The following is a 14,400-nucleotide window of genomic DNA, read 5'->3' as shown; positions in this document are numbered from 1 at the left end:
GATACACTATGATCCCATTAAAGAAATGTAAAAAGTGACCAGCTACTAAAAGGTATTATGATACTAGACGTTACAAGGCATTATGAAATGCTTTATAGACATGGGCTCCAAAGAAAAAACTAAAGTTGTAATTAACCTTTTTTTTTTTTTTTTAAATTAACCTTTTTAAAATTATTCACGATTGAAAGCCTTTTTGGGATCAATTCATTTAATTGTTTCACTTGTTTAGGTGATCCACAATACAAACAACGGCTGCTGGAGGGCAAACAAGTCGGAAAAGTTGTGCACAGCAGGAAGTAAATTACCTGCATTTGCATGAATAAGACAAATAATTGGCGGTTGCTGTGATGCTGATCTGGTGGCTCACAACTTGTATACAGCGGCGCTGTTTTGCACTGGGGTGTTTTTGCCTGTGTGTGCTGTATAGGTTGTGTGTGCGTGTGTGTGTGTGTGAGGCTCCACGTAATTACAGCAGCGGTGGTTAACAAGGCGCCGGCATTTGTGTTAATCAGTAGAAAGTGAAGACTGAAAGCTAACTGAGCCGGTGTCTCATGCCCTCTAAACGCATTACGCTAAAACACATTATCTTTAAACCTGTAGTCATCACGGCAGCACTCGCTGCAAACCTGATGCGTGTGGCTTTGCCTTTTTATAACTGCTTCTGTGGGAAATGTTCAATCCCTCCTCTGCTACCCGGCATGTGGGTGTCAGTACTGTAGCGTGAACAGTATATGCAGCATTCTAACCTCACAAATGGAATCCTAGTGAACATCCGTTTGGTGATTCACACGTCAAAAGACATCAACCAGGAAAACAATAGTGAATGTTTTTAGAGGTCTAGGTTACATACAACTACTATTTTCACAGTATTCCAATGCTGATATTTGGATACAACCTGCTTTACGCTAAATAGTCATCAACACCTTAATGTCTAGTGAGTAGTAGTAGTCGCAGCCCTTATAGGTAACATGCAATTTGAAAGATTGATGAGTTTTCAACCTTAAAATCCGGTAAAATTCCACAATTAAAGTGTTGCATGACAGTTGTAGGTGTCACGTTATAGACGCATATAAACACACTGGCTATGGGGAAATGATTACCATCGTGTGTCTCTTCACAATCCTGCTTTTATCTTGAAAAGCTGCTTCTCTGCAGAAACATCATTACAAACGTCGAGGTTGTCATTCCGACGATTGCTGTTCCAGCGTTCAAGGGTCTTTGTCGGTTGTCTTTTTGAAAGGCAGGGTTGCGTATCTTGGTTGATCTTGCATGTCTTGAGCATATCAACAACAGGAAGCAGCCTCAAGGATGCGTTGTGATTTCTGTGCCAATGCAACACCAAGTGGAAGTAGAACACTCTTGAGGGAGATGAATGGGAGTTCAAAAGTTTCAGAGCTGGTATTTACGAATAACGCATTGATGAGATTAAGATTCTTCCCTTTCACACTATTTAAAAAAAAAAAAAAGATGATCGTTGGTACACATTTGTCAAAGGTTTTATGGTAAAAACTGCAGCAGTTTTTGCAAAAATTAGAGGTAATTAAAGGTTTTTGAGGAAGTATCCACCTTATCATTAATTTCACTCGGCAAATGCTAAGTAGCTCTGCAAGTTTAGCTGTTTTATCACCTCAGCTCATTGTTTCCCTTTTTTCATTGAGGCCGAAAAAAACCCTCTTTAATCCCTTGCCTGTTCTATTTGTTCGCATGGAGTTAAAATGCAAATTAGCTATATAATTGCTCCAAAGAACTGGCTCGCTGGACGGACGGCCTGTGGCTCTCGAGAGCTTTTCCCACAGCGTTGAGAGCAGAGCCAGGTGAGAGTTACTCCCCAGGTGTCCCTCTCCTGCCAGTGTCCCCTCTTAGCGGGTGGCGTCGCGCTCCCACCGACCTTCCGACTCACGTGTTTCACGGGCGCTTTGCACAGCTTTGCATGGAGTGACTGTTCTCCGTGCAGCCAGTAAAAACCTGGAGCTCACTGGGAAGGAATGAGTCTGTCCAGCGCTGGCGACAGTGGGGATTTTGACTCCATCAGGACCCAATTAAACCTGGGAGGGCCTCTCTGAAGGAATAATAACAATGATAAATGCACCTCTGTGTCGGCTTAAAAGAGGCTGGGAGAAATGTTTTATTGTGCTGGCCTGTCTTGACGCAATTCACTCCGAGCTTCTGATATTATTTTTCTCTGGGTGAAGCCCGGTGTCATCTTCTAAACATTCTGATGACTTTGCTTTATGCAACATCAAACCCTCTCTGCATGTGCTTTGAATTGGCTTGGGCTACGTGACTCCCTGCCAAAAGTACAAATAATCTGTGTGTGTGTGTGTGTGTGTGTGTGTGTGTTTGTTTATCTGTGTGTGTTGGAATTGCACGCATGATTAGAGCAAGTGTGTGTGTGTGAACATGATTTTTCAGTTTGTGTCAGTTAATTTAAAGAAAAAAACATATCAATTGGGGCCGTTGGTCAACCGTTAACGTCATTTATTGAGCAAGATAGACGGCTACTAAAATGTAAATACCTCCCAGTTTTTATAGATTAAATATCTAAACTGTTTTTTTGGTTGGACAAAACAAGTCTTGGAACTTGTAAGATAAATGATGTTTTGACATTCTTGAAAAAAAATCTTCAATCCCATTAATCGGAATACATTTATGTGTGAATATGTTTTTAAATCATCTAATGAGAGCGAAACACATGTTGTCATTGTTTTAAAACTCTTTATTTGGGGTTTACTTTCTTCGAGAAGATATGCAGTCACTTGAGACTTAAAAGGTATTTTTCCTCTCTCAGGTGGTAATTCAGAGAAAAACTCCTTTAATTAGATAACAGCCGTCTGTATTTTAGATTTGCACTTTGCCAGCAGTTTGTCAATTACTGCTTGTGGTTTCATACTGCCAGTCAGTCTTTGTCTGGGCTCCAGCCTCCTCCTCATCGCGCTGCAGAGCCGTGTTATTGTACTTAAACAAATCAATTCTGTTGCAGTTGAGCTTTTTTCCCTCCATCCCCCGTCATTATGAACTGTTTGCAGTGCAGAGCACATTGATTTTTCACAGCCCTGGAAAAGCTGTTGATGAATAGCACAGAGGTATCTGGGGAAAATCTGGCTTTAAAAAGGAGGCACCCAGCGTTTCTCCTCCTCCCCCTCCTCCTCCCCCTCCTCCCTCTCGACCCATTGAGCCCCCAGCGCTCCTTCACTTTCTCTTTTCTGAGAACGGCACTTCCAACAGGGGAGAAATGCTGCCTGAAAAATCTTCCAATGATTACAAAAAAAAAGGATTAAATAAAGGGTTTGCCCTTCTCCTGCTGAATGTGAAAATGCACCTTGTGGGTAGACAGTTTTTATATTTGGAGCATTAGCCGTGTCCTGTCAACCAGATCATGAGCTCAGGAGAAGCTCTGCTCGGGTATAGAAATGGCGAGCATGCTGCGTGTCACTAAGCAGACGCTTTGTGAAAACGATACACTAACAGGATACCGCTATAGACTTTAAGGTAGGGGGGGTGAAGGAAGGAGGGAGGGTGGATGGGTGCCCTATGCAAACACCCTCCACACTCATATTCAAAAAGCTAGAGCAAAAACACCCTTAAGACATGTTTATTAATTTCTTCACCTTCTACCATCCCAGGGAGCTCCTAGAAATGTCATAGTTCATTTGAGGAGTAAACTTGTTTTTTGACTTGAAAATGAGTGTGAGGCTCTTTGAAAATAGGAGAGCATTTAAGGAAAAATTGGGTGCTGGACAGGAACAAAGAAACGGGGCAATAGTTTGTTTTTAGCCTCTCACCTGCCCTGCTACCTTAAAAGATGACTATCCTCCAGTACTACCTTAAAGTAAAGCGGGTCGAGGACATTGTACTCTCTCGTGAAGACATCCTTTCTTTGCATTTAAGGACTTCCTAAATAAAGTTAAGACACTCAGAGGGTCTGTGTTTCTACACAAAGAGGTCAAAGTTCAAAGTGTTTTGTGTCCGCTCTCTCAGATGCCGGCAGAGGCACGCACGATTCATGGAAACATAACGCATGCTAGAATCCAGCATGTGCTTATCATGCTCATTATTTACAACTGTTCACAAGGAGTAATTCACTTTGGAAAATAAGTCTGCGCGCATACTTCCTTGGGTGAAAATAGATAAGACAATATTATAAACTGTGTGGCCCCTGAATACAAAATAAATCTCTGTTTTCTGGGTTATCATATTAAGTCCTTAAGTGGCTTATTTGTAAGGGTTTCTCACACATTGGTTCTCACCTTTTTGAACCTCACCAATAGCTAATGTGGTCAGTTTGAGGGCTCCGAATGTCACTGGGCATTTCCAACTCAGGCTAAGTGCAAAGCTATAGTGAAGGTCTCTTTTTAATAGGCTTATCTGTCAATCAGGAGTGAATTGTGAATGTTCCACGGCAATGAGCTTACTCTGTGCTGGATGTTTATGATACCATACTGATCACGGGCTGCTCTTTTGATTCGTCCTTCATGGCCACGAGAGCGTGAAGGAGCTTATCCGTGCAGGGAAGAAGTGTATCACGTTAAGATGGAAGCCGCTCGGAGCCCAAAGGAGTCTTGTGAGGAGCAAAATCATCGAGTGGGCTTGATTTTCAGGGGGGGGGAATGAAAACCGGCAAATGTAATAATTCAGTGTTTGGAGATTGTTGGATAATGCAGCACTGATTGATTGATTGATTTTCTTCCCCCTTCCCCACTCTGATTTCTCTCAGGGGCAGAAGACGTGAGGCGCTGAAGTGTTTCTCCTCCTGGTGTGTGAATGGGTGGGGGGGGTCCTTTGTGGTGAGGAATCAAGGATCGAAGTCAACGCAGGTGAGACTTTTTTCTTTTCTTCTTCTTCTTCGGTGGTGGTGGGATCTGCAGAGCCCAGCAGGTGCTCTGAAGTGAGTGTTACTGTAGCAGTAGAACCTTCAGGTTTGTGTTCAGGTCTTTATGCTGGTGTTATCAGGTTGTCTCATTCATTTAGTGTGTGCTCTACGCCCTCTTTTTTTTTTATAAAGTTGTGATGCTTGACTTGGCAGCTGTCGCATTGTGTGCAATACCAGCTACACGGGTACGTTCGCAACTCAAGGTGGATTTGCTTCTGGGGGCAAATCTTTCACATCGGGTTCAAATTAAATGAACTTTTGATGAGCACATTTGCCCCGTTGACCAACAGCATTCTCATGCCAGTGCTTGACTGTTTTTTTAGGGCCATGAAGCTGGAGAGTCCAAAAAGGAGGACGTCGCGGTGAATTACTAGCTGTGTTGCATCAGCCCGCTTTTATTCCCGGGGCGTCATATCCAGACGCTTTTTGCAAACGAGGCACCCGTTGGCGTCTGAGGGGAGACGCACCGTAGTTACGCCATTTTTCAATACTTGCGTTGCGTTGTTTGTGCTTTTACTTTAAGTTTCTAGACTTATTTTAAGCCCAACCATGATGGTTTTTGTCTGAATTCACAACATGACCCACATCATTGCGACCGTAGTGGAGTGTCATAGTTTGACACGCTGGACTTCCTGGTGTGTTGGAAAGTAACGCCATGGGGTCCTGACCAAGAGTTGGTCGAGAACATGTAAGCTTCTCCTCAAAAGAAAAGGATGTTTTTTTTCTTCTTTTTTTTTCTTGAACTTGCCGGCTCTGTAAGAACCTTCTTAATTACCTGGGAGTCGCTTGGCCTGGAATTTAACAAAGCTTGTTAGTGGAAACTGATATCTGCCTCCCCTGTCACTACAGTTGATTTAAAGACTACAACTCTGTTTGCTCGGACATGCTCGGTCGTCCGCTGTGCTTGAGTGTCTTTGGTAAACATTTGATGGCAGCAGTTTGTGTGTGGTCAGCGTCGGCTCACCTTGCAAAGCATGTTGATTTCATTAGGAGCTCCTGGGGGGGCTGTGAGTAACAAAGTGCTGAGATGTTGCGTGTGTTTATGTTCTTTGCCGACATCCGAGTCTATATGCAGTCTGACGAATGTGTACACACGCGCACACGCACACACAGAAGAAGGTCATGGCAATCCTCTCAACCAGCCAGCCACCAGTTCATCCTTACGCAATATGTGGCTCAGTGTACGTACTAAAAAGGAGAATTATGTCGTGGAAAGGGAATGTAATTGGTTCATCCACTGTATTATAAAATACAGCTATGGCTTCATGGATTAGGAATTGGGACATCCAGTGCACGCACACACACACACACACACACACACACACACACACACACACACACACACACACACACACACACACACACACACACACACACACACACACACACACACACACACACACACACACTCACACACTGAATAGATAAGAGTGGTTAATCTTGATTAGAGCAGTGTGAATGCTGAGAAACATGGTGGCCTGACAAACATCTGCCCACCACAGAGCTGAGTGGGATAAACCAAAGTGATTATTGTGGAAATGTCAGGCGAGGTAGACAGTGAGAGCGAGTGCAACGAGGGTGGATGCGACACGAACAGGGACAGGACGTGAGCGCTCGGTTCACTCTCGCTCACTCCCTGACAGATTTCCCCCCTCTCACTGTCGATGTGACGTTGCCTTCGCGGAGGGAACATCTAGCTGGGTTTGATGGAGAGGCTGCAGTGAAAAGAAAAAGCAGATCCCTGAGGTTGATAGCTGAATATAGAAAGGAAGCGAGTGTTATTCTTTATTGAATCGTTTCTGTTATTTTTGTACTAATTGTTTAGGCTATGACATTTTAATTTATTTTATTTTTTAAAGGAAGAAAAAGAAAAGAAATACAATATGACATCTTCAACATTACATTTCATTTAGCTGACGCTTTTATCCAAAGCGACTTACAATCATGTTACATTCATACACCGTAGACACAGCTACAGGGAGCAATTCAGGGTTAAGTGTCTTGCTCAAGGACACATCGACTAGGGTGGGGATTGAACCGCCAACCCCCTGATTGAAAGACGGACCCACGGTCTTCAAGTTGCTTGTTTTGTCTGGCCGGCAATCCGAAACCAAAATATACTCACTCTACGATGATATAAATAAAAAAGAAACACAGAATGTTCACATTCGAGAAGCTGGAACCAAAAGCAGATTTTTGTATTTTTTTTTTGGCTTGATAAATGGCGATAAACGATTCTGAAACCCGTCGACGAGGTTATTTTCTGTAGATCGACTGATCGATTTATCGACTCTCTCTCGGCGCCGACCAGTTTTGGAACCCAGTTTTATTTCAGTTGGTTGACATCTCAAGGTTGCCAGGTTTGTCTTTGTCTCCATTCTGCGCCAATGTGTAAGCCCTAATGAATAATTGCTTTCCGCTGAGAAACGTGAGGGGTGCAGACATTCTGTTAACCTCGCTAAAGGAAGAGAAAAAAAAATAAAAATGAGGAGGAAGAAAGAAAAAAAGAAAAATCCCCTTCCTGTCAGTGGTCTTTCTTTCTCTCTGTTCTACGAGATCTGGAACTGATAAGCGCGAGGCCTCTGGTAACTGAACAGGAAGGATAGAGGGCCTGGCCTCGGAGCACACATGTCCACGTCCCCAGCACGGGGCAAACAAAGAGCAGAGCCCGCCACTTAACTTCAAGTTTCAAAACAGTCAAGCCTATTAGAAGGATTATTATCACTCGTTGGAGTGAACTCTTGTTCTGAAGAGATTTCTATTGAATATAATAACAGAGAGGCCGGCATTTTGACCAAATAGACCTCGGCTAAATGAATGCTTTGCAGCGGCTTCACAGCCCGGCGCAATCACAACTCCCTTGTTCCGCTGACCAGTGTTGAGTCAAGTGGAAGCACTTTATTAAACAAGCAGAGCGGTGAGAGTTTAACATTCAACCCGAGCACCCAGAGGTCTGAGTGACAAGCTGCCATGCTGATAAACGGGGGATGCGGCCGTGTCGCAGTGTCTGTGCTGGATGCCTCCTGAAGCAGGTGCTTTTTAAGTTTCTTTTTTTTGGGATACGTTTTTGAAAAGAGGGTTTGAGAAAAAGAAAAGTTTATTTTTTTTTAGGAACTACTTTTAGCTCATGCAGACATAACAGACAGGACAGCATTTGTCAAGATGTACTGCATGAAAACCGAAATAACAGGCAGACTATCTGTTACTCCAAGGTTATAAACAATAGATTCCCCAACGATAATGGTAGATCAAAGTGACGGGAAAGGAGAAAGATCTGAAATCCTTGTAATGATAATCTTCTAGGGTGTGACTACCATGGTGTTTAAAAGGGGAACAAAATAATAATAAAAAAGGCACCAAATTATGCAAACCATCTATCTATGTTTATTTTGCTATTAAAATCACAGACGCCAGAGATTATATGTAAACGAGGCTCTTTCGTTAAGAACAGTAATTTACGTAATTTATGCTTCATTCTTGCCAAGTGCCATTTTTTTTGTGACATTCTATTGTTGACACGGTGTTGGTTAGCATGCATTTCTGGCGCATTTTATTCCTGTAGAGATTCTGTCCTAAAACCTGCTGGGAAATGCAGTCATCTCACAGCTTGGGTAAAAGTGGCCACAAAGTAAACAGCAAGCACTTTACCACAGTAGATGCGCTGTAGAATGACGCTGTCTAATGATGGTGTCGTAACCGTGAACAATTATCCATGGCTGGTGCAGACTATAAACTGAAAGGTTCATCATCGACGTGGAGCAGATGAATGGAGGAATGATTTTCCTGTGCAAGTCTGGCTCAGTAGCCGGGGATGACAAGATAGCACTCAACCCGAGTTGCCTTCTTGCAACCTCCTTACAGATCCGTCTATTCTATTCTCTGTCTGGGTTTTTCCTCCGTGGATCCCCCGCTGATACCGCCTCTTCACAATACCTTTAGCTGGAAAGCAACTTTGGGAATCCAAGGCGTATCTCTCTCAGAGCTGAGACTGTGGCGTAGACGTTCCGCACCGGTATTCTTCCCATGAGAGACTGCGAGATAACATGCCAGGGTGACAGCTGAATTATTAGCCCATTAGTTACAGGAGAGAAAAAGAGGCGGATGAACATGGCATCCGTCAAGAAAGTGCCTCTTTTTTTTGTGTGGGTGGGGGGGGAGGGGAGGGGGGGAGAGATAGCTCTCCTAACAGCCGCCCAGGAATCTTGTAAGTCTCTCCCACGGATGTAGGAGCTGGAGGGCCGGGGTCAGGGAGCAGAACTGGAGCTATCCCGGTGCCGTGCTGCTGCTGATGACCCCGGCCGGAACAGAGCAGCATAACACAGAGGCAGAACTCGGTGTACCGGACTAAAAATAGACATGGCGTCAACCCCTCGTTCCGGCTGTCTTTTAAAGGCGATCGCGACCGCTGGTGATAGTCGGCGACATGCCAGAACATGTTTGATTGGCAGGGGGGCCGCGGCGGTGCAAAGGATCCGTGTGCTCCGAGCAGATGTTCTCCGCATGGTGCTCCGATGGTCTGAGTTGACGTAGAGCAGGAGGAAGCCATGAAGCAACAGAGATGAACCTCCTCGCTGCTTTGCGACCCTGTTGAATCTCCTCGCCTCCTTCACATGTCGTGCGTCTTCGTATCAGCTCGTGGGGCAACGCAAATATAACTTTTTTTTTTATCACCGAGACTAATTGGCCAAGACTTTTTATTTTGCCACCATCCCACACATTGTTGTAATCGCTCTAAAGTCAGTGTAAACCATAAAAAAGTCCAAATGTATTCTTTTACTTTTGTTGTTGTCATTTTTTATGTTTTTGTTCCTCATAAAAACACACAATTAAAATAATAAGGAAATGTACTGGTTAAAACAAATCTTGACATGACTAGTTTTAATGATGTATTATAAGCTGTTTTAGATCTTGTGTAAACGGGTCATATTTCATCTCTAGTCTCTAATTATGTTGTTGTGAATACGTTACAATTGACCTTCTCCCAAGACTCATTTTCACTGAACGGAGCCTGAACGCATCATAATGTAACTGAACCTTCGATTGTTCGCCGTTAGCGGTGCTGCCACCGTCCTGTCCCTTTAAACCTTCTTGTACACAGTCTATGTTAAACATGGATTGGTTGTTTACAATGTAACATTATCAGAGATTGGCAATTACCCAGAAAAGCATAAATGCCGGTCCTGATCTCATATTTGACTGCATATTGTCAGCAACACTTTGTTTCACACCGCAGCGGTCAACGTTTAACTGTGTAATTAATCCGTTCACATGCACGCCGAACCGATGGGGGGGGGGGATCTGTGCGGATCACAGATCAACAATGGTCAGTATCAGCTATCTGCCTGGCTCTACTCAAACAAAAACACTGCAACACAAAAAAAAAAGTAGTATTGAACAAATTGTGTGGCGCTTGCTTCCTTTGATGCCAAATTAAAGCTGATATCCCTTTGACATGCCTTCCACGGAGAAACTTGTCGAGCTTTCCTGCTCGTGATGAATAGCCTGAATATGCCACGCTTCATGAGCCAACATATTAATTAATGGCATGGTGTAAATTGCTTTAAAAAAAAAACTTGGCTTTGAGAAGCTGCTTGTGAGTGGTCTACCTCAATGCCACTTCTTGAATAAGACCACGTTAACAAGCTTCTTACTTTTTTTTTTTCCTGCCTGATGGCAGACCATATTATTGCATTTTTTTCTGTGTCACTGAAAGCTGTTAGTGTGGTCTCATTAGGCCATTCTTGTTGTAGAAGGAAACCAAGACCCAACAAGCTTGACGTGACTCCACACAGCTTCTGCTAACTATTCCATTTGTCATATGTCTGCGTAGAGCTAATGAAATGATGATAGTAGAAGCGCTGCAGGTCCCTGAATTAGCCAATCAGCTGGTCTGAGTTTGAACATTTATTTACAGCAAGAGGACAAAATATAAGTCCAGATCCCAGCAATCGCTGTAATTTAAGTTCATCAGGTTTTGTACGACCATTTTTTTACGTTTCTTTTTTTTTTAGAAATAACAATGTATCGAATAACATTGTGAAAACTATGTGACAAGATATCAGATTGGTATTGATCTTTTCATCTCACTCTTGGGAGGAAATCAGATAAGTGACAATATCCCTTTCAAGTTAGCTCCAGCTCGAAACGGCTACAAAATACTTCCGAACTCCAACGTTGACTTGCAATTGATGAAATTACATTTACCTCGTTAAAAGGATCTGAAACCTCAGTTTATGAAAAACAGATGCTTTAATGTTTACAGATATGGTATGCAACAATTTGTAACCTTAAAAACTGTGAAATTAATTTTCAAGGCTTTGATATGAAACTGATTTTCCCAATGTATCTCTTCAAGCTCTGTGGCTCTATATATATATATATATATATATATATATATATATATGTATAATGTGTGTGTATCTCATACAATGGAGTCTGATCTTTTTGAAAGCTCAGGAATTCACGGCAGATTCGTGGCAGATAGTCATCAATTCGAGACTTGTTTGGCAATTTTTGGGATCAAAGGCGATGATGAGGATGATGATACTGATGCTAATCCCAGTGAAGGGGATGATTAAGTCATCAGGGCAAAACATCTGTTTTATGTACCGCACCCCCCCCCCCCCCCTCTCCACTAATGGCTGAGGATGACGGTAGCAGAGTGTAAGGGAGTGCAATTGACAGCGGAGTTTGAGCTTCCTCTGAGAGGAGGGAGAATCTGAATCTGAGGAGGGAAGCAGGCAGCAGGGTGGCCATGAAACATTCATGCACCTGGGGACTCTTTGCATAAGGAGAGCAAGCTGAGCCAATAATGAAGTAAAGAGCAGAGGACTTTTAATGGCTCCGTTTGTCCTTTTCATGAGATTAGCCTTGTTCTTGCTTCTTGTATGAATTGCATTAAAAGCCTAATTGCGTACAGTGATTCAATGATGACAAACAAACAAACAAAAAAGGTACCGCTGGCTGCTGGTGCTTCTTTTCGAAAATATGATTGCGCGTTTGGAGTAATCTAATTGTGGTTAGCTATAGGATAATTGGTACCACAGGTGTGCGGCTGCTTATAGCTCTGAGCTGGACTGCAGAAGGTGAGTTATTCCCGGCCCAGACCTGACAACGCAGCACCAAATGTGGGCATCCCCGGCGGTGGCGGTGGAACAGTTGTCTCTCCTAAACTCATCCCGCTCGGCGGCCACAAGCTTGCGCAGGGACAGAAAAGGCGAGAGAGGAGCCGAGGAATGGCGAGATGAAGAGCAGAAGAAGGGAGAAGCAATATTTAGACAGCTGCGCGTGTATCACTGTCAGTGGAAGGGGGGGGGGGGGGGTATTTCGGTGTCCTCAGCGAGGCCTCAGACAAACTCCCGCTGCAGTATTGATGTCACTGCACCCTCCTGCCAGCAGACTGTAAATCTCAAGTCGCAGTCATCTATGGATTTACAAACACCTGCTACCTCTGTCCCTATATCAAGGCAGTATATTATCTGAACGTGTTCAAACAGGATTCACAGTTGTTCCCTGAGAGACTCCTATCTGAGCGCTCGCTGTCTATGGCTCCGTTCCCAGTACAGTACCCGGCGGTTGTGCGAGAGACCGCTGGTCACATGACCGCGGCCCTGTGCTAGACTGGCCCCCGCGGCCTTGAGGTGGTGGAGGGCAGCTGACTGCCTCGATTCACTGGGGAGTCGACTCGTGCGCTGGGAGCCTCACAATGGACTGACTCATACGGAGCTTGTTCAGTGTCCATCTCGCAGACGTTTTACTGGAACTTTCTGTTTAACTCCCTTGTTGCCTCTGTGTTTTTGATGGAGACAGTGGTCCTTTCTCATGACTGTGTGTTTTACTGCATTGTTCCCTTGATGGTCATTCCAGCGGGAACGGTCAGTTTCCCTCCCTCCTCTACCTCCCTGTGGAGGATGTGGACTGCTACAGTGGGCTCGCTAGTGGCTTGTTTTCCTCCCCCGACATGCGCCCGCATTTCCCCTCACACGCCACACAGTCCCCCTCCCCCCCCCCCCCCCCCCCCCCCCCCCCCCCCCCCCCCCCCCCCCCCCCCCCCCCCCCCCCCCCCCCCCCCCCCCCCCCCCCCCCCCCCCCCCCCCCCCCCCCCCCCCCCCCCCCCCCCCCCCCCCCCCCCCCCCCCCCCCCCCCCCCCCCCCCCCCCCCCCCCCCCCCCCCCCCCCCCCCCCCCCCCCCCCCCCCCCCCCCCCCCCCCCCCCCCCCCCCCCCCCCCCCCCCCCCCCCCCCCCCCCCCCCCCCCCCCCCCCCCCCCCCCCCCCCCCCCCCCCCCCCCCCCCCCCCCCCCCCCCCCCCCCCCCCCCCCCCCCCCCCCCCCCCCCCCCCCCCCCCCCCCCCCCCCCTCCCCCCCCCCCCCCCCCCCCCCCCCCCCCCCCCCCCCCCCCTCCCCCCTTCACTAATGATCCCTCACTGGCTTCCCAGCAAACACAGCCGCAATAAGGGGCAATGAAACTCAAAACAGTGCAGTATCTACATATTTGTGAGCCTGTCAGATGCCAAAACGCCGAACAATGCTGTATGGCAATGGTTCCCAAAGTGGGTGGCGTGGCACGATTGCATAAAGTACATGAAATGTCACATTATTATTGTGTCAATGCATTAGTCTTGTTGAAATGAATGAGGAGACTTTGGTTTTGAAATTTCAATATGTGTAAGAAATAATGATAATGATGGAACTGGATGCTCTTTCAGTGCTTTTTTCTTTTATGCTTCGTTTTGTTAAGTGTTTTTCTTCTTCTTCTGTTTAGCCACATGTTCTCCACAGACTATCCACTTGTCTTTGTGCTTTTTCAATAAGCCCTTTTTGCTTAGCGACAGCATTCAGAGACACGGCGTTAAATCTCTACCTGCGGTCACCCTCGCTCCCCTATCACATAATAACATGTGCAACATCCGCACAGCAGCCACTAATTGCTGCTGGATATTAGAGCGAGGTCTCCTAAGATACTGACCTTGCTTTAGCCAATCACAACAGAGCGTGTTACCGGGTTGAGCTGTGATCAGAAGAGTCCCCGCAGCACGAACAGAAGGAATTAATTATTCAGACTGGCTGCTCGCACGTTTTGCTGGACACCACATTTAATGATATCTATAATGGCGTCTTTGTGAGAGATTAATAGGGATGTGAGACTATCAAAGCAGAAAATGCACAAAAGTCCAGCCAGACGGCTCTCTCTTCGTGCCAGGTACAAACACAAAGGGAACGATGGGTGCAAGCGTTCTATGGCAGCATCCAGGTTTTTCTTTTTTCCCGATCTCAAATTCATCACCTCGGATCTTACACCATTTTTTTTTACCTTGTCTCTCATTCTGCGCAATCTGGAACATTGTGTCTCAAACTGACATGCTTGAACCTATGGTAATGAGATTTGCTCAAATATTTATTGTACGAGGAAATGAAGAGGTAAAAGATTAGAGCCTTTCCTCACAATATTTACATCTCTGCCACCACTGTTTAGCTTCTAGAGCTCTTGGGAAAGGCTGAGTTTTATAATGATCACGATTCGGAACCTTATACG

The 14,400-nt window shown here is 45.4% G+C and overlaps 1 protein-coding gene across 3 annotated transcripts in view; it reads left to right on the top strand.

Moving 5' to 3' along the window:
* Positions 1–14,400, top strand: part of LOC117748851 (zinc finger MIZ domain-containing protein 1-like) — a 105,274-nt gene that overhangs the window by 24,409 nt on the left and 66,465 nt on the right. For all 3 annotated transcript variants that reach the window (XM_034558955.1, XM_034558952.1, XM_034558954.1), the window contains exon 2: positions 4,715–4,814. The gene's annotated coding sequence lies outside the window, so the exon portion shown is untranslated. The remainder of the gene's footprint in view (positions 1–4,714; positions 4,815–14,400) is intronic.

This window comes from Cyclopterus lumpus, chromosome 19 (genome assembly GCF_009769545.1).
Source record: "Cyclopterus lumpus isolate fCycLum1 chromosome 19, fCycLum1.pri, whole genome shotgun sequence".
NCBI classification, from domain to species: Eukaryota; Metazoa; Chordata; class Actinopteri; order Perciformes; family Cyclopteridae; genus Cyclopterus; species Cyclopterus lumpus.
Note: the sequence above shows the minus strand (reverse complement) of the source record. Positions and strands in the feature narration are given on the sequence as shown.